The sequence below is a fragment of the Oryctolagus cuniculus genome, chromosome 2, assembly GCF_964237555.1.
Source record: "Oryctolagus cuniculus chromosome 2, mOryCun1.1, whole genome shotgun sequence".
NCBI classification, from domain to species: domain Eukaryota; kingdom Metazoa; phylum Chordata; class Mammalia; order Lagomorpha; family Leporidae; genus Oryctolagus; species Oryctolagus cuniculus.
Genome location: NC_091433.1, coordinates 43,714,190 through 43,735,420, shown reverse-complemented (window position 1 = coordinate 43,735,420; position 21,231 = coordinate 43,714,190). Strand labels below are relative to the sequence as shown.

At 45.9% G+C, this 21,231-nt stretch overlaps 1 protein-coding gene across 3 annotated transcripts in view; it reads right to left on the bottom strand.

Moving 5' to 3' along the window:
• PINX1 (PIN2 (TERF1) interacting telomerase inhibitor 1) overlaps positions 1-21,231 on the bottom strand; it is a 94,303-nt gene that overhangs the window by 43,511 nt on the left and 29,561 nt on the right. The gene's annotated exons all lie outside the window — the stretch shown is intronic.

The window sequence follows — 21,231 nt, the reverse complement described above, 5'->3', positions numbered from 1 at the left end:
GGATTGAAACATGGATCTCAGGAATTGTATTGGGCAAGGTAGGCTTATCCAAGCTAGGGTAACTTCCAATGAAGCTGACAAGGAACTTGCTCTGAACTGGTGTCTGGATTAGCCCTTGTGGAGCTATTTGTCATACGTTGACTCCTGAGGCTCAGAAAGGTTAAATTCCTGTTCAGGTCATATGACTCATAAGGGCAGAGCTGACATTACCAGCCAGGTCTGTGTGATTATTACGCCTCTACTCTGCCCACCATACTGCACTGACTCTGCATTTATTTCCTCTGCTCTTTAAGCTGTGATTTACATCTCATTTCTCTGTCTCCATTGCGAGACCTTGGATGCAGGACTCTGACCCAGTAAAAGTCAGATACACAAAACTTGGTGCTGCTTTTAGGGGTTGGAGAACACAAACACAGCACATGTATAAGTGAACCTGTCCAGCCTTAGGAGCCACCCTGTTGCTAAACTGACTGATGCAATCACACGTTACCGCAGGGTTTTCTATAATGGCAATGATAGTCATTTTGTGGTTCTTTTACTGAAAGTGCTGTTATGAGTAAATTGGCTTCTCTTGGTCATGGTTAACTCAAACAATAGAATGGAGTTTATCTCTGTGATCTGAGATCTGACTGAGAATAAAGAACACATTCTCAATGTTACACCAGCCTCAAAACAAAAAGTGTACTACTTTCTTCTTTTCACTTTCCCGTAGCCTCAAACCATAGCAGCAGACCCAGGCGTTCAGCATGGCAGGGCCCACATACTTTGGTATGTGACTCACAATCTGGCAGACCCTAAATTAGTGCAGGACGTGGCTCCTTGTCGAGTGCTTAGCATAGGTTTTCGCAGCTCTGTATCGTACTATGAAGCTCAGCAAGGTAGAGATGAACAGATCTTATGAATCCACTGCTAATAAAAATTGGAATTCAACAACCCAAAAACTTGTGTGGATTTCCCTAGTATCACAGATTAACTGCGCTCATCCTGCAGAGGGCGGGGGAAACACGGTGGAGTAAACAAAGGAGTGAGAGGGGCTTCCACAGACTGCTTACCAAAGGGTACCTCCAATTAACTGTACTTCTCGTACTGAAGTGGAAGGAAAGGAGGGTGGCCCGGGTATTGGCTTGCACTTACTTCCTTAAAGACGATGGTGACGCTACACTTGCATTACACCTTGGGGATTCTCAAAGTGCTTTCACACGGATTATTTCATCAACCACGAGGCAAGTGTAGGTTATCATGCATAGTTCCCAAGCGAGGAGGCAGGAGCTCAGAGCAGCTGCCTGGCCAGGTGTGTGGCATGGGGCCCTCACCCAGAAGCTGACTGCGGTTGGCGTGGCTCAGCTCTGCGGTGGGCGAGGAAAGCGCAGGCTCCTTTTCTGAAAGTCGAGGAAGGAAATGGGCTTTTCTAGTCTAAATTCCACTACTCAGCCAAAATGACTGGGGGGTAAGTGACAGAACTGGGACTTGAATCTAAGTTTTTAACTTTTGAAAGAATCAGTACTTGAGGCTGGGCTGTGGCATAAAAGGTGGAGAGATCAGTACACACAGAAGTATGCCAGACCCCCTCTCATGAAGACAGCATTTCTGGTATCATTCTAACCTAACTCCTGGATGCTCTGAACTTGTGATCAGCATCTCAAGAATCCCGACTGCTGAAAGAACAAGTTTGCCTAAAGGATTAGGGCACCTCTATTGCTAATCACAGATATCGTCACAGCCCCACAAGACTCCACTGGCCCAAGACAGCGGCAAAGAAAAAACATGTTCACAAGAGACACCGAATGCAGTGAACTTGGGGTATGGCTCCTCCAACATAATGGAAGCCAGACATATCAACTGCCTTGCGAGTCACCACTGCATCCTACAGATAAACTGAAAAATGTTCACAGAAGAAAAAGGAAAGACTCCACAGACTTCAAAGAAATGAACAAACAAAAGAAGGCAGCTTGGAGGATACAGGAGCAGAGGAATACAATGCAGAGTAATCAAGAAACTTTGGAACAAGCCATAAAACCTGTAGCATATATCTCCAAGAACTCCTTTCTCTAGAATATACAGATAATTTCAGGACGAAGTACATAGCGTTGGCCACGCTTGGGTCACCTTGGCAGAGACAAACCCAGTAACTTACACACACCGAGTTACTCACACACTAAAGACATTCTTTCAAAGTGCCTCATTCCACAGACAAGCGCAAACTTCGCACGTATGAAAACAATTTTCACTCTGGGAGACTGATCAAATTTGGGTATTCCAGATCTGGAATAGCTTTGAATTCAACCCTTCACTCCTTGAGAAATCACCACTTTTGGAATCTGCTCCATTTGGGGACTTTTGTCTCTGCAGAACCCAGTGATAAGAACCAGTTAGTGTCCCTGCATCCCTAAACATTCCTAACTGCTTGCCACTCCCCAGACATTGACTTCCCAGCAGTCATGAATAGGCAAATGAGAGCAGACCCGAGGGAATGAACAACCCTCCTGCACCTCAATTCCGTACCATGCAGCCCAGGTGATGGTGCTACATATACTGAAGGAACGGGGTCAACTTCTAGAGATTGGGGGAGAGAGAGAAAGTGAGAGTGAGCAAGTGTGTGTGTGTGTGGGGGGGGGATGGTTCACTCCCCAATTGGACACAACAGGAAGGTCTGGGCCAAAGCCAGAAACTCATTTGGTCTTCTCCCATGTGGGTGGCATCTTCTGCTGCATGGCCAGGCACATTAGCAAGAAGCTGGCTCACAAGCCAAGTAGCCAGGACTCAAACTGGCACTCCTACATGGGATGCCTGAGTCAAAACAATGCCCCCCCAGACTTCCTTTTTCTGGTATGAATCAGGTCCCAAACACAGTCCCTACCCTACATGTAGTTCCTTATATCTCTTAGGGCCTTTCTATCTACAGCACTCCTTCTTTCCCCCTAATCCTTCCATAATTTTTTTTTTTAAATTTTCATACCACTGTAGAAATTGGACCAACTGTCTTGTACTATGTTTCACATTTTGGATTTCTGTTTGTTTAATATGAAGTCATTAAGCTTGCATCTCTATATACCAAATTTTCTGTCACTGAAAACTACTGCTAGAGACTTGGTTAGGTTTAGGTTCAACTTTTTGGTTAGAATATTTCATAGGCTTTTATTGCATTATGCCAGATGGGCCCAAGTTCTGACTGCTCTACTTTCATGGTACGAAGAGTGATCCATGAGATAGTAATTTCTTTATCAGTACGGAAAGATACTTTTTTCTGTTGAAACCAGATTTACTGTGGAAGGAAATTTTGAGTAACTCTTAATGTAGTGGATAATGTACAGGGATTCTAGTAGTTAAGTAGAAACAACATTTATTTTATATGGTTATCAATTAAGAAGCACGGCCATGCCATCGAATGCACTTACAACAACACACTTGATTGCTATCGGTATTAAAGGTCACTCCATCCCTTAATCATACCAGCTGCGTTCACAGATACCTAGTTACCTAGTGAGCAATTACTAAAGGCACTGACAGGGCCCATGCAGGCATCCAGTCATGACCTCCACAGCAGGGATGAACAGTAACACATATGGCATCAAAAGGAAAGCAAGAGGGGTGGCAGCTGAGGCAGCACACGGTGCCCAGTGAATTCGGATAAATGTAGAGTCTGCTGGAAGGAGGGGCAGAGAGAAGGAAACCTTTCGTGGCGCTGCCACCACAGGCTGTGCTTCCTGATTCTTTTCTGTTTTGTTCACACAAGCCCAGAACAGTATTTAACAAAAATCTGCCAAATAAATGAATGAGCTGACTTTAATCACTTATGCTAATGTGAACCACTGCGCAGTCCTCCTCTTCCTCAGTGGAGGGAAGCAGGGTGGCTGGAGGTAGGACTTGCTCAGGCAGGCAGAGTAGACAAGGCCAGGGCCCCGGGAGGGGAGGCAGTGCTGTGAGTAACATGTAGCTGGCTGAGCACAGTCTGGCTGGAACTACAGATCAGGGGGCATTAGCATTCAGAAGGAGCTCAGGGTAAGCTGGTCAAGGATCCGACATCCCAGGCAAGGGGGCATGCATTTTCTAAGCAGGGTACTGTTGATACACAACAGTAACATGAGGAAAAGATTATTTTGAGAAAGTAGATAACAGAGTATAGCCAAAAAGGAAAACCTGGGGTCAGGGAGGCCACTCAAGATTGTAGCTCAGGGGTAATAAAGATTAGGAATGGTTTCATCAGTAGGAACAGAAAAGCAAAATGAATGCAAGAGGTACTAAAAATGCAAAACTCAACAGGCACCAGTGATGGTCTGACTGGATATGAAAGTCAGAAAAAAGGGAACAGAAGATCATACTCAAGTTCAATACTTAGCCACTCTGTGTAAATGAGATACCCAATGAAAAAACTATGCCTAGTGCTTTTACTTTTTCCCCTATAACTCTGGATATGGGTTTAATCCACTCACCATATTCTCATATGAAATGATCTTCCCAGGTCCACAGAAGTTAAGACTTGGTTCAAGGTCACAAAGGTATATCCAAGACTGAACCATGGAGATACTGACACTTGGTTCATGCCTCTTTCCACTTTAATATCACAACTGCTTTCCAGTAATGTTTCCCAATAGTGCAAACCTGCAACAGGTGGGACCTGTCTCTGCTGACACCTTGCATTCTTCCTGTGGGAGAGGGAAATGGAAGCCAGGGGCAAGATGTTTGATCTGTTGTGGCCTCCTGTAGTGTGCTTGGAGGAATCACACAACAGAGACAGCTCACTGGAATAGGGACACACACAAAAGACTTCCAGATCAAACTAGTAATAATGATACATTCCATGGCAAGCACTGTGGCCCAGTGGGTTAAGCCACAGCTGGGAATACCCACAGCCACACTGGAGTGCCTGCTTCAAGCCCCCGTACACTTTCGATTCAGCTTCTTGATAATGTGCACCCTGGGAGGCAGCAGACACTGGCACTGGCGTGGGTCTCTGCTAGCCGCTTGGGAGACTTGAATGGAGTTCCAGTTTCCTGGCTTCAGCCTGGCACAGCTCTGGCTGCTGAGGGCATTCGGGGAGTGAATGAGTGAATGGAAAGTCTAAGTGTCTGTGTCTGTTTGTCTCTGTTACTCTCACTCTGTCATTCTGCCTTTTAAATAAATATAAATAAATAAACATTTCTTTAAAATGATGCATTCCTAGAGGCAGAGAACATTTTCTGCAATCCAGGCCACATTTCTGCAAGGTAAGTTAGGAACAGCATGTTTTCATAAGCTTTAGAAGACTGAGGCACGCTCAGATCACTAGTGCTGAGGGAATGTGTGGGCAGAGTACCATCTCCTTCAATTCAAAGTGGGGGTTTTTAGGGTGAGCACTGGGGTATCGTGGGTTAAGCTGCTGATTGGGATGCCTGCATCCCATATTGGACTGTCTGGAATCGAGTCCCAGTTTGGTTTTGGCTTCTGACCTAGTTTCTTGCTAATGTGCAACCTTGGAGGCAGCAGATGACAGCTCAAGTACTTTAGTCCCTGCCATCCGTGGGGGAGACTCGGATGGAGTTCCAGACTCCTGGCTTTGGCCTGGCTCAGACCTGGCTGTTGCAGGCATTTGGAGAGTGAATCTGTGAATCAAAGATCTGTTTTCAATCTGTCTTAAATAAATAAGAACAAATAAATAACCTTTAAAAAAAGTTTAAAGGAGATTTGTGTTCAGGCCAATTCAGGAGGTAAAGCTCAGTAGCAAATAGAATTAATTTTTGTTTGTTTTAAAATGGGAATAATGCCAGGGCAAGGCTTTGAAAACAGCAAGTATGCTGACCCTAAGCCTTGTGGGATAAGATAGTTTATCACATGTGAAATTGATAGATGGGGAAAAGGTTGCTAAATTTTAAAGTAAGTTTCCTTTGGATTTCAAAAGGTTTTCTTTTTGAGTTTCTCACCTCCTCTCCGTTAGTTAACTCTGTTGAATACTCTGGGCATTAGGCCATATCCAATTTACAGGATGGGGAACAACAGCCGTTTTTCCTCTGAAATCAAAATGTGTGAGGTGACAGAAGGTATGTGTAATCTCAGGAAAAACCACCCTCACACCCTGTCCTGGCAGGACCCGAACTGCAGTGGGAGGGAGGCAAGAGCCGGCCTCCCGCCATCCCCAGCCACCCAACCCGAGACCCACCTTCTTCCAGGCCACGAGTGCTTCTCCAGAGAAGCTGGACACCAGTGATCTAAAGACCATCAAACCCCGACATGGTGGAGGGAGGGTGCCCCTTGCCAAGGAAAAGCCAACTGCCCCGATTCGATCACCCTATGGCAAAGCTCACCCAGCTAAGTGCATACACACACAGAGCACCCAACCTGCTTTTCATGAGTTGGCCCTTAAACTAGAGCAGACAGCAAAGGACCACCAGAGTCTCTGGGGGGAATCCTTCTGCACCAGAAACAAACCAAAAGCAAAGGAAAGAGGCATTCAGAGGCCAAGGACAGAAGCACAGGCGAGTTCACAACACAACGCATTCAGAGACAAGGGACACAGTTATATCCATGAAACAAGAACAGGATGTTCTTCAAAAACAAGCAAATACACAAGAAAAATCAAATGAGAAGTACAGTAAAGCATAAATTTTTAATTGAAAGCTTGCAAAATAATCAAGAAAATATTCCTCAAGTAGAACAAAGATTAAAAAAAATCAGAGATAAAAGAAAAATCTGGGAATAATCCAAGATGTCCATACAATGAACACCTTCCAGAGAAAACCAGGGGGTGGGGTGGGGTAGAACATAAAGTAATTTTCCAAAATTGATGCAAGAATATGAATCTTCATACTGAAAGGCCTATCTGGGGAATAAAAACAAATAGCCAATTCATATTCCTACCAGGCTTCAGATCCCAGGACCAGATTCCTTTTTTTTTTTTTTTGACAGGCAGAGTGGACAGTGAGAGAGAGACACACAGAGAAAGGTCTTCCTTTTACCGTTGGTTCACCCTCCAATGGCCGCTGCAGCTGGTGCGCTGCAGTTGGCGTGCTGTGGCAGGTGCACCACGCTGATCCGAAGCCAGGAGCCAGGTGCTTATCCTAGTCTCCCATGGGGGTGCAGGGCCCAAGGACCAGGGCCATCCTCCACTGCACTCCCGGGCCACAGCAGAGAGCTGGCCTGGAAGAGGGGCAACCGGGACAGAATCCGGCGCCCCGACCGGGACTAGAACCCAGTGTGCCGGCACTGCAGGTGGAGGATTAGCCTATTGAGCCACGGCGCCGGCCCCCAGGACCAGATTCTACAACATCCTGGACAAAGGAAACAGGACTGTGTACAGGGCTGAACACAAGACACCAGAGCAACACCTTCAACATGCCCAAGAAAGGATTTCCAACCCGGAACTCCACATTCAATCCACATGACAGCAGGACGGAACTTTCAGACCTGAACCTTTCCAACAACTACTGGGAGATACATGAGCAGACCCGGGCTTTCAGCCAGAGGAGCTAAGAGGAGCAGGGTAGAGGGCAGAGTCCCGGGCGATCCCACAAGCCATTCAGAGTGAGCAGGAGGAGGCCTGGGGAGGGAGTCCCCAGAGGGGAACCAAATGCAGCCGACAGCTTCTTGGATATGTTTGACCCTCTGGAAGTAGTAGGGGGCTCATAGAGGGAATGGGGAAATTCATATGGATACACAGAAAACTTGTTTCCCGACAGAAAACAACCTAGAATCATAAAAGGAAAAGGCGTGGCCGACACAGTGGCATAGCAGGTAAGGCTGCCGCCTGTAATGCCAGCATCCCATGTGGGCACCGGTTCGAGGCCCAGCTATTCCATTTCTGATCCAGCTCTCTGCTATGGCCTGGGAAAAGCAGCAGAAGATGGCCCGAGTCTTTGGGCCCCTGCACCCGTATGGGAGACCCGGAAGAAGCTCCTGGCTCCTGGCTTAGGATCAGCGCAGCTCTGGCCATTGTGGCCAATTTGGGAGTGAACCAGTGGATGGAAGACCTCTCTCTCTCTGTCTCTCCGAGATTCTCTCTCTGTAACTCTTTCTAATAAATAAATAAATCTTAAAAAAAAAAAAAAAAAGAAAAAGAAAAGAAAAGGCATCACAGTATCCTATTTGGCTTATCGAGCAACAATACATACACAGCTAAACCTACCAAAACATAAGTCTAGATGTTAAAAATAAATGTCAGAAAAGTCCATGTATGGTATTATTTTAAAATATGAATATGAAGACAAACACCACACAGTATTAAAAGAATTAAAGGCACCAAAGAGGGCAGGCTTAAGCAGTGAGGCAGCAAGGAGTGTGACTAATGAATGCTGCTTTTCATTATAAATTGCTTGGTGCACCTAACTGCATCTTATATCTATGTGTGCATATCACACTTTTTTTTTTTTTAAGATTTTATTTATTTGAAAGAGTTACAGGGAGAAATAACGACAGAGAGAGAGGTCTTCCATCTGCTGGTCCACTCCCCAAATAGCCGTAACAACCAGAGCTGAGCCGATTGGAAGCCAGGGACCAGGAGCTTCTTTTGGGTCTCCCACATGGGACCAAGGACTTGGGCCATCCTGCATTGCTTTCTCAGGTACATCAGCAGGGAGCTGGATTGGAAGTAGAGCAGTCAGGACTTGAACCAGTGCCCGTATCAGATGCAGGCATTCCAGGTTGGGGCTTTAATCCACTGTGTCACAGCACCGGCCCCCATATATCACTTTGATTAAAAAATAATAATGAGCATTCAATGAGTCTTCCCTAAGTGCCAGTCACTGCTCCAAATGGTTTATGGACAATCTCATTTAAGCCCACACCAATCCTATTAGGTGATACTCTTACTATTCTCATTCTGCAGATGAGGAAAGCACAGAGAAATTAAGTAGCTGCCAGCAACTACTAGACCTAGGATTTAACTCGGGCAATGTGGACTAGAATCTGACCTTAACTTTGATGGATGCTGGGAGGATATCCTTTCACAAGTTATACTAGGGAAAATTTACCTGATTATCACCTGCTGATCAGCCTAGACAGTGAGTATCACTGGTATAAGAGACATCAAATAGCAGAAAATATTTATTTTCTCCTATCTAAAATCCTATATTTTTCTATCAACAACACAAAAACGCCGCCTAAACAGCAAGAACAGCAGAAAAAGTTGGTGGAAAAAAACTGCAGTCACACAAACTGTAGTTAAAAAAATGACTAAGTTTCCTTGATATATGAATTTGTTCGAAAACCATTTATCAACAGCCTGTTTCTCTCTAGCAGAGTCCCTCAAGCTGAGAGTCATGTCATCCCCCTTTGACTGATTAATTAGCCAATCAGGGGACATTTTTCATTGTGAGGCATGATGGTTTATTTCAGCTAATGTTTGGTCTCTAATGGCGACATATTAAAGCCAACTCGGCTATTTTAGCCCTGTGGAGTGACCAAAAGGAAAGGCGAGAAGATAAATCAAAAGAGCTGCCTTCAGTTTCCCTTCAGTCCTTAACAAAACCCCCAAGGAACAAATAGCTAGAGGAAAGATCCCCTACCAATAAAGAGGAAAAAACAAATAAAAGAAAGGTACACATGCCTTCAAGCCAAGGGTACCCTCTCCTGTTTCTGAAGAGCAATAATTTATCCTCTGTTGATTAACAGACCACTGATAGAACAGGCACCAAAAAGTCAATATCCACCTCTTCTTCCTTTTATCAAAAGCTGTGCTCAATAGAAAATCCAGCCTTGTAATGCTTCTTACTCACAGGAATGATTCCACCTGCACTCTGAATTAGACGAGGCCAATCATGAACCCAACTCAAGCACTACGCACATCCCCAAATCACTGCCGTCGACAGCTCCCCACTGGGCTACAAGCTGTCTAGGCTTCTGACAGGCACCCAAGCACAAAACAGCAGTTCCAACACCAGAGGAGGATAGATGTGAACACTCACATATCTAGAAGAGAAGAAACACAACTGAAATGTGTTTACTACACTGCCTAGCACACTCAACAAGATGGGTCCAAGTGGCAAGTCCGTGCTGTGTAATGCCACGTGTAAGCACACAAAATGCCTCCAAAGATGACAGAGTGGCAGTCGGAGTCTGATGGGCCCATAACCCTTCTGAGTACTCTTCTTCCTTGTCATCACCACTTTCACTGCTGTATAATCTTATGACTCTTGGAAGCCTCTAGACAGAAAACATCACCGTTTCCTTTGCCTCCTAACGTCTCCAAGTCCGGTTTCTTATAACACATCCACAAGTTTACATGCCCAGACCCTGCTGGCATGTGAGTCTGGGATTCACGTTTTGTCCATCCAGAGAATTCCTGCTTTTCAGACCTAACTCCTTTGTCAATTCTTGAGTTTTTTAAGGTTCTCTGGCCTGTGCTCCCATATTGTCTAAAGCATACTTCAACATCTGAATTCAATTCAACAACTCTATGAGAACCCACTATGCCAGGCACGGGGCTGGATGCTAGGAAGCAAAGCCTTGCGGAAGGCAGACAGCAAACAAGTACACCGATGTGTCAGATGCTGATGACTGCCATGGGAAAAATAAGGCAAGAGAGGGGATACAAGAGTTGGGAGTTTTGCTGTGTGCTTTTGCAGTTGTAAATAGGATATGCCACGTAAGGCCACCAGAGATGATGTTTAAAAATATGAGGGGGTAAGAGGTGAGCCACTCCGCACAGAGGACTCACCAAGAACTTGAGGCAGCAACATTAACAGCAAGAGGCAGAGTGACAGCAGCAGAGTTGGCAAGGAATGGATGAGGAAACCATGTGTGTTGGGTTGGGATCTTGTTGGACTTAGGGCCACTGTAAGGCTTTGACTTTTACTCTGGGTGTAATAAGGAACTTTGGGAAGGTTTTGGGCAAATTAGTCCCACGATCTCAACTACATTTTCAAAAGATCAAATTGTTGTGGGGAAAATACAGCATAGAAAAGATTTGATCAGACTCCAGTAGAGACTTTATTTATCATGTTAAAGATGTTTATACATCTACCTCCTCTGGCAGAGGACCATGAAGTCTTTGAAGGAGACCAAGTCCTATTATCTTTGTCTCTTAGGCCATCAGAGTAACAACTGGCACAGATCAATTAGCCTACAGAGTGGTGAAAACGTTAGAGCCTTGAGGTTTCCTCTGCTCTTCGGTTACTACATAGGAACCAACAAATTCTGCTTCTTGGGGAAGAGAAGGGAAAAAAAAAAAACATTCAATTCATTAAGAGAGAATCTTTTACGTCTGGCTTTAAGGGAATTAATAAAAGTAAAAAGTACCAAGTACAAAGAGTCGCCTTGGTTTGAACTCAATATCCTTGGTAAACCATATACTATTTTTTTGCCCACAACAGCCAGGGCTGTGCCAGGGTGAAGACAGGAACTTGGAACTCAATGTGGGTCTCCTATATGGGTGTCAGGGATCCCACTGCTTGAGCTAACACCTGTTGCCTCTCCAATGTGCATGAGCAGAGAGCTAGAATCTGGAGCAGAGCTGGGACTCAAACACAGGCACTCTGATACGGCTGTGGTGTCCTACCCAGTATCCTGATCACTAGGCCAAATGTCTGACTCTGTCATCTTATGGTTTGAGTGTGCTAATGATAACTATAATCATGACATCATCTTTTTTTTTTTTTTTTTTTTTGACAGGCAGAGTGGACAGTGAGAGAGAGACATGGCCGGCACCGCAGCTCAACAGGCTAATCCTCCGCCTAGCGGCGACGGCACACCAGGTTCTAGTCCTGGTCAGGGCACCGGATTCTGTCCCAGTTGCCCCTCTTCCAGGCCAGCTCTCTGCTGTGGCCAGGGAGTGCAGTGGAGGATGGTCCAAGTGCTTGGGCCCTGCACCCCATGGGAGACCAGGAGAGGCACCTGGCTCCTGCCTTCGGATCAGCGCGGTATGCCGGCCGCAGCACGCCAGCCGTGGCGGCCATTGGAGGGTGACCCAACGGCAAAAGGAAGACCTTTCTCTCTCTCTCTCTCCATTGTCCATTCTGTCTGTCAAAAAAAAAAAAAAAAAAAAAAAAAAAAAAAAAAAACAATACTCTTATTTATATACATTTAAAAAAACTTATGGATAAACAGGAACATCCAAGAAAGATAACTTCATCTTGACAATATTTCTAACAATTCCTTTATTTCTGTTTTTTAAAAAAGATTTATTTATTAATCTATTTGAAAGGCAGAGAGATAGAGAGAGAGAGAGATCTTCCATCCACTGGTTCACTCCCCAAATGACTGAAAAAGTTAGGGTTAAGCCAAGCTGAAGGCAGGAGCCAGGAGCTTCTTCTAGGTCTCCTATATGGGTGCAGGGTTCCAAGAACTTGGGCCATCTTCTACTGCTTTCTGAGGTCCATTAGCAGGGAGCTGGAATGGAAGTGGAGTAGCTGGGACATGAACTGGCACCCTTATGGGATGCCAGTGTTGCAAGCAGTGGGTTAACCCACTATGCCACAACTCTTTAAATCTTGAACCTGTTAAGATAGACGATTTGCTAGCATGCTACAAGATTATTTGACTTCTTATTTGAACACATCAAAGACCTTTTATATTCATATCTTAGATAAAGAACAAACAGTTAAAACCAAAATTACCAACTACATGAGAATCACGAAAAAGAACACAATTAATGTTCTTCCTTTGTAGTCTAGGAAAATGTGAAACTTTAAGGCTAGAACACACCAGCACCTCTTCAAATAGGAAAATTATGTATGTTCTCTTTACTCCAGAGCAGAGAAGGTTAGACTTGGAGGGGCGCAGAGGCAGATCAGATTCTTACCCAGGACAGGAATTCCTACAGTAAGCCAATCATGACATCCATCTTACAATTGGCCAGCCCTCACTGATTCCTTTTTCTAAGTAGGCATCTTTTTTTTTTTTTTTTTGACAGGCAGAGTGGACAGTGAGAGAGAGAGAGAGAGCCAGAGAGAAAGGTCTTCCTTTGCCGTTGGTTCACCCTCCAATGGCCGCCGCGGCCGGCGCGCTGCGGCCGGCGCACCGCGCTGATCCAATGGCAGGAGCCAGGAGCCAGGTGCTTCTCCTGGTCTCCCATGGGGTGCAGGGCCCAAGCACTTGGGCCATCCTCCACTGTACTCCCTGGCCACAGCAGAGGGCTGGTAAGTAGGCATCTTTCTACAAATTTCATCTGTCAGTACTAGTTCTTCCTCTTCCCATTTGCTCATCTGCTAAACACAAACTAATTCTTTCATCTCTTCTGTGCATAGCATAGTGTCCTGATACCTTTGTCCCTGAATGCCAGACTCTGAATGTGTTCCTCTGAAAAGGCATCCAGGCCTGAATACGACCATTCAGAGAGTCACCAGTGCAGAAAACAAGCAAAAAGTCTACTGCTTTCAGGATAGAGGAACAACCCTTTTAACCAGGCCCCTGCCTGTATCCAAGACAGGTGCCATGCTACATATTGTGGCTAGGGTTAAATTTGTGATTAAACTATATGTCCTAACTGAATTTTTACCTAATTGCTGCCAAATTAGATCTTTCTATGATTAAATGAGACTTTATATGCCTTCAGAATACACCTTAAAAAATTTTTGGCCAGGGGCCAGTGTTGTGGCATAATGGGTAAAGCAGCCACCTGTAACACTGGCATCCCATATGGGTGCTGGTTTGTGTCCCGATTACTGCACTTCTGATCCAGCTCCCTACTAATGGCCCAAGCGCTTGGGGCCCTGCCACCCACATCAGAGACTGATATGAAGCTCCTGGCTCCTGGCTTTGGCCTGGCCCAGCCCTGGCTGTTGTGGCTATCTGAGGGAGTGAACCAGTAGATAGAAGCACGCTCTCTCTCTCTCTCTCTCTCTCTCTCTCTCTGTGTATGTGTGTGTGTGTGTGTGTGTGTGTGTGTAAAACTCTGCCTTTCAAATAAATTTTTATAATACATTTTTGGCCAACTGTCCCAGCTTACAGTGATTATTTTGAATCTTAATTCTATAACCAATGGTCAAAGCAATGACAAGAATTACTGAAGTAACTGTTGCTGGAAAAATAAAATTTTAGAACTCAATAGTATTAGTTGGCTAGTTTTTAGGCTTAGTTTAAGTTACCTGTAACTAAAGGAGCCTTCATTAGATGATCACTTTAGGAATAATGACGCTGGGAAAGCCCTCCACCTCTGCAATGCTGGTGCCCAGACCAGGGCCACGAAGACTGGGGCCACGATGACGGAAGGTGCAGGAATAGGGAGATCCAGCCATTGTAAGCCACTTAGGAAACTCAACCCAAATCATGAGTACAGATTATTAGTGTGACAATTCAGAATGAAAAGAGAAACAGTCTTTAACTCAAGGAAATTTCAAGTAAAGATGAATTTAAAACATTTTATAAAGAACTCTTTTTTCAGTGATCTTTCCAATGAAGCACCTAAGGCACTGAATTCAAGCAGGAGACAGAATGATCCAAAATACCATCTGAATTCAACTAAACAAAAGAAGGGTTTCCTTGGAAGCAGTTTTCAGATTCAGATTGGGCAATCAGCAATACGTGGGGTTCATGAATAGATGAGAAAGGAAAACAGACTGCAAAGAAGCCACACTGTGGTTCAAAAGGCAAAAGTCCCCAGAAGCACTCAAGAACAGTGACCATCAGCTGGGTATTTGGGAGAGTATAAGAAATACTCACAAGGCTTCTTACTCCATTAGGTCATGGAGGTGAAGGAATTGGCAAGGGTTTTGCCAGGAGCCCATGCCAGAAGTATGTTGTTTAGAGAAACAAAGTGAGAAGGCTGGTAATACAGTCTCAATCCTCGCTATAGTTTGCGAGTATTTTCTCTAGCGATAAGGCTGCCTCAGGAAACCAGCTGGATAGAGGAAGGAAACTGGGAAGGTGGGGGAGGGAAAAAATGAGAGAGGGAAAAAAAATAGGAGTATCAGGAAGTGCAACTAGATAGGGACTAATGGAATTTGTTTTTCAGGTCTCCAACTTCAACTTGCAAATCAAGTGAGAAAACACACACACACACACACACACACTCATGTGCACAACTCTAGGTAGGCACTAGCCAGTACAAGTACTTGCTGCAGGTCTCGAGGGGCCCTCGTAATTTCAATTCAATATATTCGATCATTTCTTTGTCTCTGTAGAAAATGCACACAGCTCCAATTTAAGTGTATGCCACTCCATTAATTGTCTTCTAATTAATATAATACAAAGATTGTGGGGAAAGAAGAACTAGAAAATCAGACATATGCGACCAGCCATTCCCACACTGATAGTTTATTACAAGTTTTCTGAGTAATTGGCAGTCTGCAATGATCTTTCATTGTTTCAGCAAGTACTTGCGAGCAGCCGGATTCAGTGAGGGGAACTGCCTCTCAACAGTTTCTACAGCTTGAGGAAGTGATAGGAATGCTCTACCTTCTACAGCAAAGGAAACCAGCCAAAAGCTAGGAAGAACCACGCTAGCATGAAATGAAAAGTCTGAATGCCAATTTCTAGCAAATCAGATTAGATTTTAAAAACAAAATGGTGTAAGCAAATGTTCACTCAATAGTCTTTTGTCAAGAACCTTGTTATAGACATCAGTAGATTGTGCTTGGTATGGAAGGTAGATTTATGAGTTCTTCCCACTGTCAGAGAAGAGGTATTTATTCATAAAAAAAATTTCAATGATCAACCCAGAAGCCATATAAACCATAGTTATTAAGATGAGTAAAAATTTAGTTCAATTTCTGGGGCCAGCACTGTGGTGTACCAGGTACAGCTTACATCTGCAGTGCCAGCATCCCATATGGGCACTGGTTCAAGACCTGGCTGCTCCACTTCTGATCCAGCTCTCTGCTATGACCTGGAACAGCAGTAGAAAATGGCTCAAGTCCTTGGGCCCCTGCACCCACGTGGGAGATGCAGAAGAAGCTCCTGGCTCCTGGCTTCGGATCAAGGAGTGAGAACACACAAGTCCTCTCTATGTTGTTCACTGTCCAGTGTGTGTGACAATGGAAAAGTCTACCTTCACTATATATACAACAGCCAGAGAGAGGAGAAAGATTTAACCTTCATAAATGTGCCCTGACCCTTGGGTTTAACTTGCATTGTTGTGGTTTTGATGTAACTTTTCTTTTTATTTCCATATATTTCTTCAAAATGATTATGAGACCAGATTCTTTGCCTGGAGCAGTTTATTCTTTTTTTTTTTTTTTTTTTTTTTTTTTTTGACAGGCAGAGTTTGACAGTGAGAGATAGAGAGACAGAGAGAAAGTTCTTCCTTCCGTTGGTTCACCCCCCAAATGGCTGCTACGGCTGGCGCACCGAAGCCAGGAGCCAGGTACTTCCTCCTGGTCTCCCATGTGGGTACAGGCCCAAGGACTCCCAGGCCATCCTCCACTGCCTTCCCAGGCCACAGCACATAGCTGGACTGGAAGAGGAGCAACCGGGACAGAATCTGGCGTCCCGACCGGGACTAGAACCCGGTGTGCCGGCGCTGCAGGCAGAGGATTAGCCTAGCGAGCCGCGGCACCAGCCACAGTTTATTCTATATAATACAAAAGCTCATCTATGCTGACAAAAGAAAGGTCATATTTTAGTAATTTTTTTGACAGGAGAGACTTTTCTTAAGCACATTCCTGTATTTTAAAGGACTCTCTCGACAATCCAGTGAACACTCTGGACTTTATATGTCAATGTACATGCACACACACGCCCTCATAGAAGTTCTACATGTGACTTAAAGGAAGTCCTCAGCCTCACTCCAATGCACACAGCCTGAGTGCTCCAACAGGTTTCAGACAACAATCATGTCACATGAAGATGCCACTTTGAATTTATATAAATTCTTCTGAAATCACTAAGGTAAATGACTTAATAGAGTTGGACTTAAAAGACACCAAGCAATCTGATTTCTACAAGTTCTTGGAAGACCTTAAGCTAGGAGACTTTGGAGATGTAAAATCTAGCTTGGATGAGCACAGGGAGCAGAGCATGGCAACTGCAACCTGGGCTGCTCGGAATGGAGTCAGCATCAGCCTGCCAGAGGCCACGTGGCCTGCCCACACGCTATTCTATTTCCAAGCAGCACTGGCAGCAGCGGTTGCTGCGGGTCAGGGATGATGCTGGAGGGGTGCGTGACTCTAACTGGGGGAGGCATGAGCGAGATCTTGGTGGTGATGGAATAATTCAGTATCTTATCTGAGACAGCAGTTCCAGAATCCACAAATGTGAGCTATTCACACAGACTGGACCAGTGCCAATTGTCTGATGGCATCTGGTACTCTGGTTACACAAGATGCGACCATGGAAGGCAGATGGGTGAAGAATACACAGAACCCCTCTGCACTATCTCTGTAATTCCTTGCGAATCTAGAATTATCAAAATTTTCTTTAAAGAAAGAAGCCCTCATAACCATTCATCAGGAGCTGCGGATGTTTTCTGGGTCTAAGTATATCCAGAGCATGGCACAGCACCTGCACTGCAGAGGCCCAAGCTGGCTGGTTCCGGTTCAGCCTGCAGCTCCTCCAGGCAGGCCCCATGGTCCCCAGTCTGGCCCAGGCATCCAGTTACATGCTTCCAAACCCAGAACAGCGCACCTCTGACTACAGGCAAAGTAGTGACATTTTGAAATTTAAACCATAATCTTCCCACAAAACACGAGTGAGAGTCGGTCATTTTCCTAAGAAGTCACGATATGGTATGAACTAGCTGCATGTTTGACAAAAGTGCAAGGAAAGTTGCTAATACATAACTAAGTCAGTTAAATGCAGGTTTTTTCTCTTTAAAAAAAAGATTTATTTATTATTTACTTGAAAGGCTGAGTTACAGGGGTAGGGGAGGAAGAAAGAGAGAGAGAAAGAATCTTCTATCTGTTGGTTCACTCCCCAGATGACCACAACGGCTGAAGTTGCGCCAACCCGAAGTTAGGAGCCAGGAGCTTCTTCCAGGTCTTCCACGTGGGTGCAGGGGCCCAAACACTTGGGTCATATTCAGCTGCCTTCCCAGGTGCATTAGCAGGGAGCTGGATCAGAAGTGGAGCAGCTTGCCCAAATGTAATTTTTTTAATGCAAAAAAAAAAAAAAAAAAAAACTTCGTGGGGCCGGCGCTGTGGCCCAGCGGGTTAACGCCCTAGCCTGAAGCGTCGGCATCCCATATAGGCGCTCCTCTTTCAATCCAGCTCTCTGCTATGGCCTGGGAAGACAAAGGATGGCCCAAGACCTTGGGCCCCTGCACCCACGTAGGAGACCTGGAAGAAGCTCCTGGCTCCTGGCTTTGGATCAGCGCAGCTCCGGCTGTTGCGGCCAATTGGAGAGTAAACCAGCAGATGGAAGACCTCTCTCTCTCTCTCTCTCTCTGCCTCTCTTCTCTGTGTAACTCTGACTTGCAAATAAATAAGTAAATATTTTAAAAAAATTGGTTAACCTTGGCAGTAGTGTGGCGTAAGGGGAGAACGCTGCCTTTGGAGCTGGAGGGATCTACATTTAAAGCCTGCAGGCGCCACTTTGGAGATTTGTACCACTGCTCGCTGAGTGTCAGCTTCCTCACTGCTGAGGAGGTGGTCCTGGGGCCTAGTCACAGAATTGGTACCAGGATTACATGAGATAATATAAGCACCTAACAGCGCTCGGCACACAGATGCTTGACAAAGTTGTAACTTCTATGATAACTGGAAACTGGAGAAATTAAAATCAGCAGGCTTGGCTCAGGATGAGACAAAGGAATGTGGTTACTGCCAAGGTTCTGGAACGGCAGGTACTGAAGACAGAGCGGAGACAATGTCTTCCCCTCCAGGGAACACCTCTGTCTTAACATCCAGCACTACCACACTTTCTGACACTCTTCGGGGGTCTGACCTCCAGCAGCGCCAGGCCTTTGCAGTGCCCAACAGAAATTTGGGTCAGTGTTGCTAGGGGGACAAGGAGGGAAACAGAGTGACATTCCTTCTGACTGAGAACAGGCATCAAAGGAGGTGGTATTTTCAAATACATCTGACCCAAGTCCTCTTGCCCTTGGCTATGGGGGCTGTTGTAACTGACACCGCAGTTTCTTAGCAACAGCTTATTCAGGAAAGGTATAGGTGCAACTCAATAAGAGCAAACTTAATGAATGAAAACCACATGTATGTTAGGTAAACTTCATCTGTTTACAGAGACATTTTTCATTTGTTTTCTTACATGGATTGAACCTCCAAAGCTTCTGGTTTCTGTATCATGCAGGTAAACGTGTAAGGGAAGGAACTGCAGGGGACCCCTCCCCAGTGTGGTGCCCGGAGCAGTGGCGCCACCTGGGACCTCCTCAGGAATGCAGATTCGGTCTGCCCGGGTCTCGGAATGGAAAGCTGCAGCCCAGCAGGCTCCCAGGTGACTCGCGTGGGAAGCCCTGTCCTCAGCAATGTCCTGCCACATAAGCCAGAGCCCCCCCGGCACCAGGGCGTAGAGAGCTTGCCCGGCCTTCTCCACCTAACTCCTCACTCACAGCAGAGACCACCACCATCAGCTGGGAAAGCTTTTCTCTTATAAGTCAAAACAATTTCCTTTCTTCTTCTTCTTCTTTTTTTTTTTTTCCTGATACCTAGACCCTAACCCAAGTTTTGGATTTAGTTGGTCTGGGGTGGGCTGCTGGCACTAGCTCCTTAGGCAAGTCAAGGCAGCCTGTGTTGAGAGCCAGCACCTGCTAGAAAGCTACCTCCCAAAGAGTTAGCATCTAAAGGCATCACCCAGAGGAAGCACTAGGCTAGAAAGAGAGATTAGGCTGTGACTAGACAGAACCAACACAGTGTCCTGTGACAGCTGAATGAAGGACTGGCGCTCCTCAACCACAGGCGCACATCTTGCTCGGGCGCACATCTCACTACCACAAGCCAGGGAGCCCGCCCCAAAGAGCACACCAACACCCAGAGGGCCGCAAACAAAAGCCAGCCCAACAGTGGAGAGGAAACCTCTCGCACCCCACAACAAAAAGCACTCTGCACTTAGCACAGAAATTCTTTTATGATCACCTTCCCTGGTCTGTTCCACTGTCCGATGTCTACGAGGGAGCTGCAGAAGACCAGGGCTGAGGGCGGCAGGGGGAGGCACTGGGGAGAAAGAGGATCAAGTCATCCGAGAAGGCAAGGATGGCACAGCAGCCGGGGCAGTGGGATTGCGGGCCGTGGGGACAGGGACAGGCGTCACGTGGCAGGGCTATCAGGCAGAGGACGGGTGGCAGAGCACAGGAGGGGAAGCAGCTGCCAGGCAGGCTCTTCTGGAGGACACTGACATTGCTAAAGAGGCCCAGGCAAGGACTCAGAGGAGGAGGCTCGGAGCCCCAGGTGAGGCGCTCAGGGGGCGGGCGGGTCACATGGAGAGCACACGGGGCGGGGGCCTGAGGACCGCAGCTCTTTCCCACAGCCGCTTTGGAATGAAACTCTGTGTGATGAGGCAGGGGCACTCCCACTTCGGACCCCTGCCTCTCTGGTGACTGTGTAGGCTGCACAGCCACCACCCCCGGAAGGTCCCTGGGACCCACTGAAGCCAGGCCTCCCACGCTGCTGATGGAGCAGGGCAGAAAGAGATCAAGGATCTAAGACTTCAGTCCCAGCCTGCAAAGGAAATCACCAAACCAAATTTCTCAGCACTGGTAACCCTGAGTCTCTAAAAATAGTATTAAGTGGGGGATGGCACTGTGGCGCAGTGGGTTAACGCCCTGGCCTGAGGCGCTGGCATCCCATATAGGCGCTGGTTCTAGTCCTGGCTGCTCCTCTTCTGATCCAGCTCTCTGCTATGGCCTATGAAAGCAGTAGAAAATGGCCCAAGTCCTTGGGCCCCTGCACCAGTGTGGGAGACCCAGAAGAAGCTCCTGGCTCCTGCCTTCGGATCGGCGCAGCTCCAGCTGTTGTGGTCAGTGTGAACCATCGGATGGAAGACCTCTCTCTCTGTCTCTACCTCTCTCTGTAACTCTTTCAAATAAATAAAATAAATCTTTTAAAAAAAATAGTACTAAGTGACAAATACTATCTACCTCCCTGAAGAAGAGAGATTTGTGTCAGTTTGGGAATGTGCCAGAAATAAATGAAACAGATCCTTTCTGTTCTATAGTCACCAAGAGCCTTGGTTAGGAACCTAAAAAGAAGCAAAAGTACAATACTCCAATTAGCTACGTAACAGCCGTAGCAACCATGCAGTTCAGATTTTCTTTGACAATACCAATTTTAAATATCTGATCCCACTAGCGCCAGAAATCCATATTTCAAAAATTCTAGTGTTTTGATGTCCAAACTACGTTTAGGGCTATTTTTCATGCTTGGAAGTGACAGAAAAATTCAGTGCTATATTAATGCCCAATTTAACAACATGAATTATGAATTAGGGGCTCATCCTGTG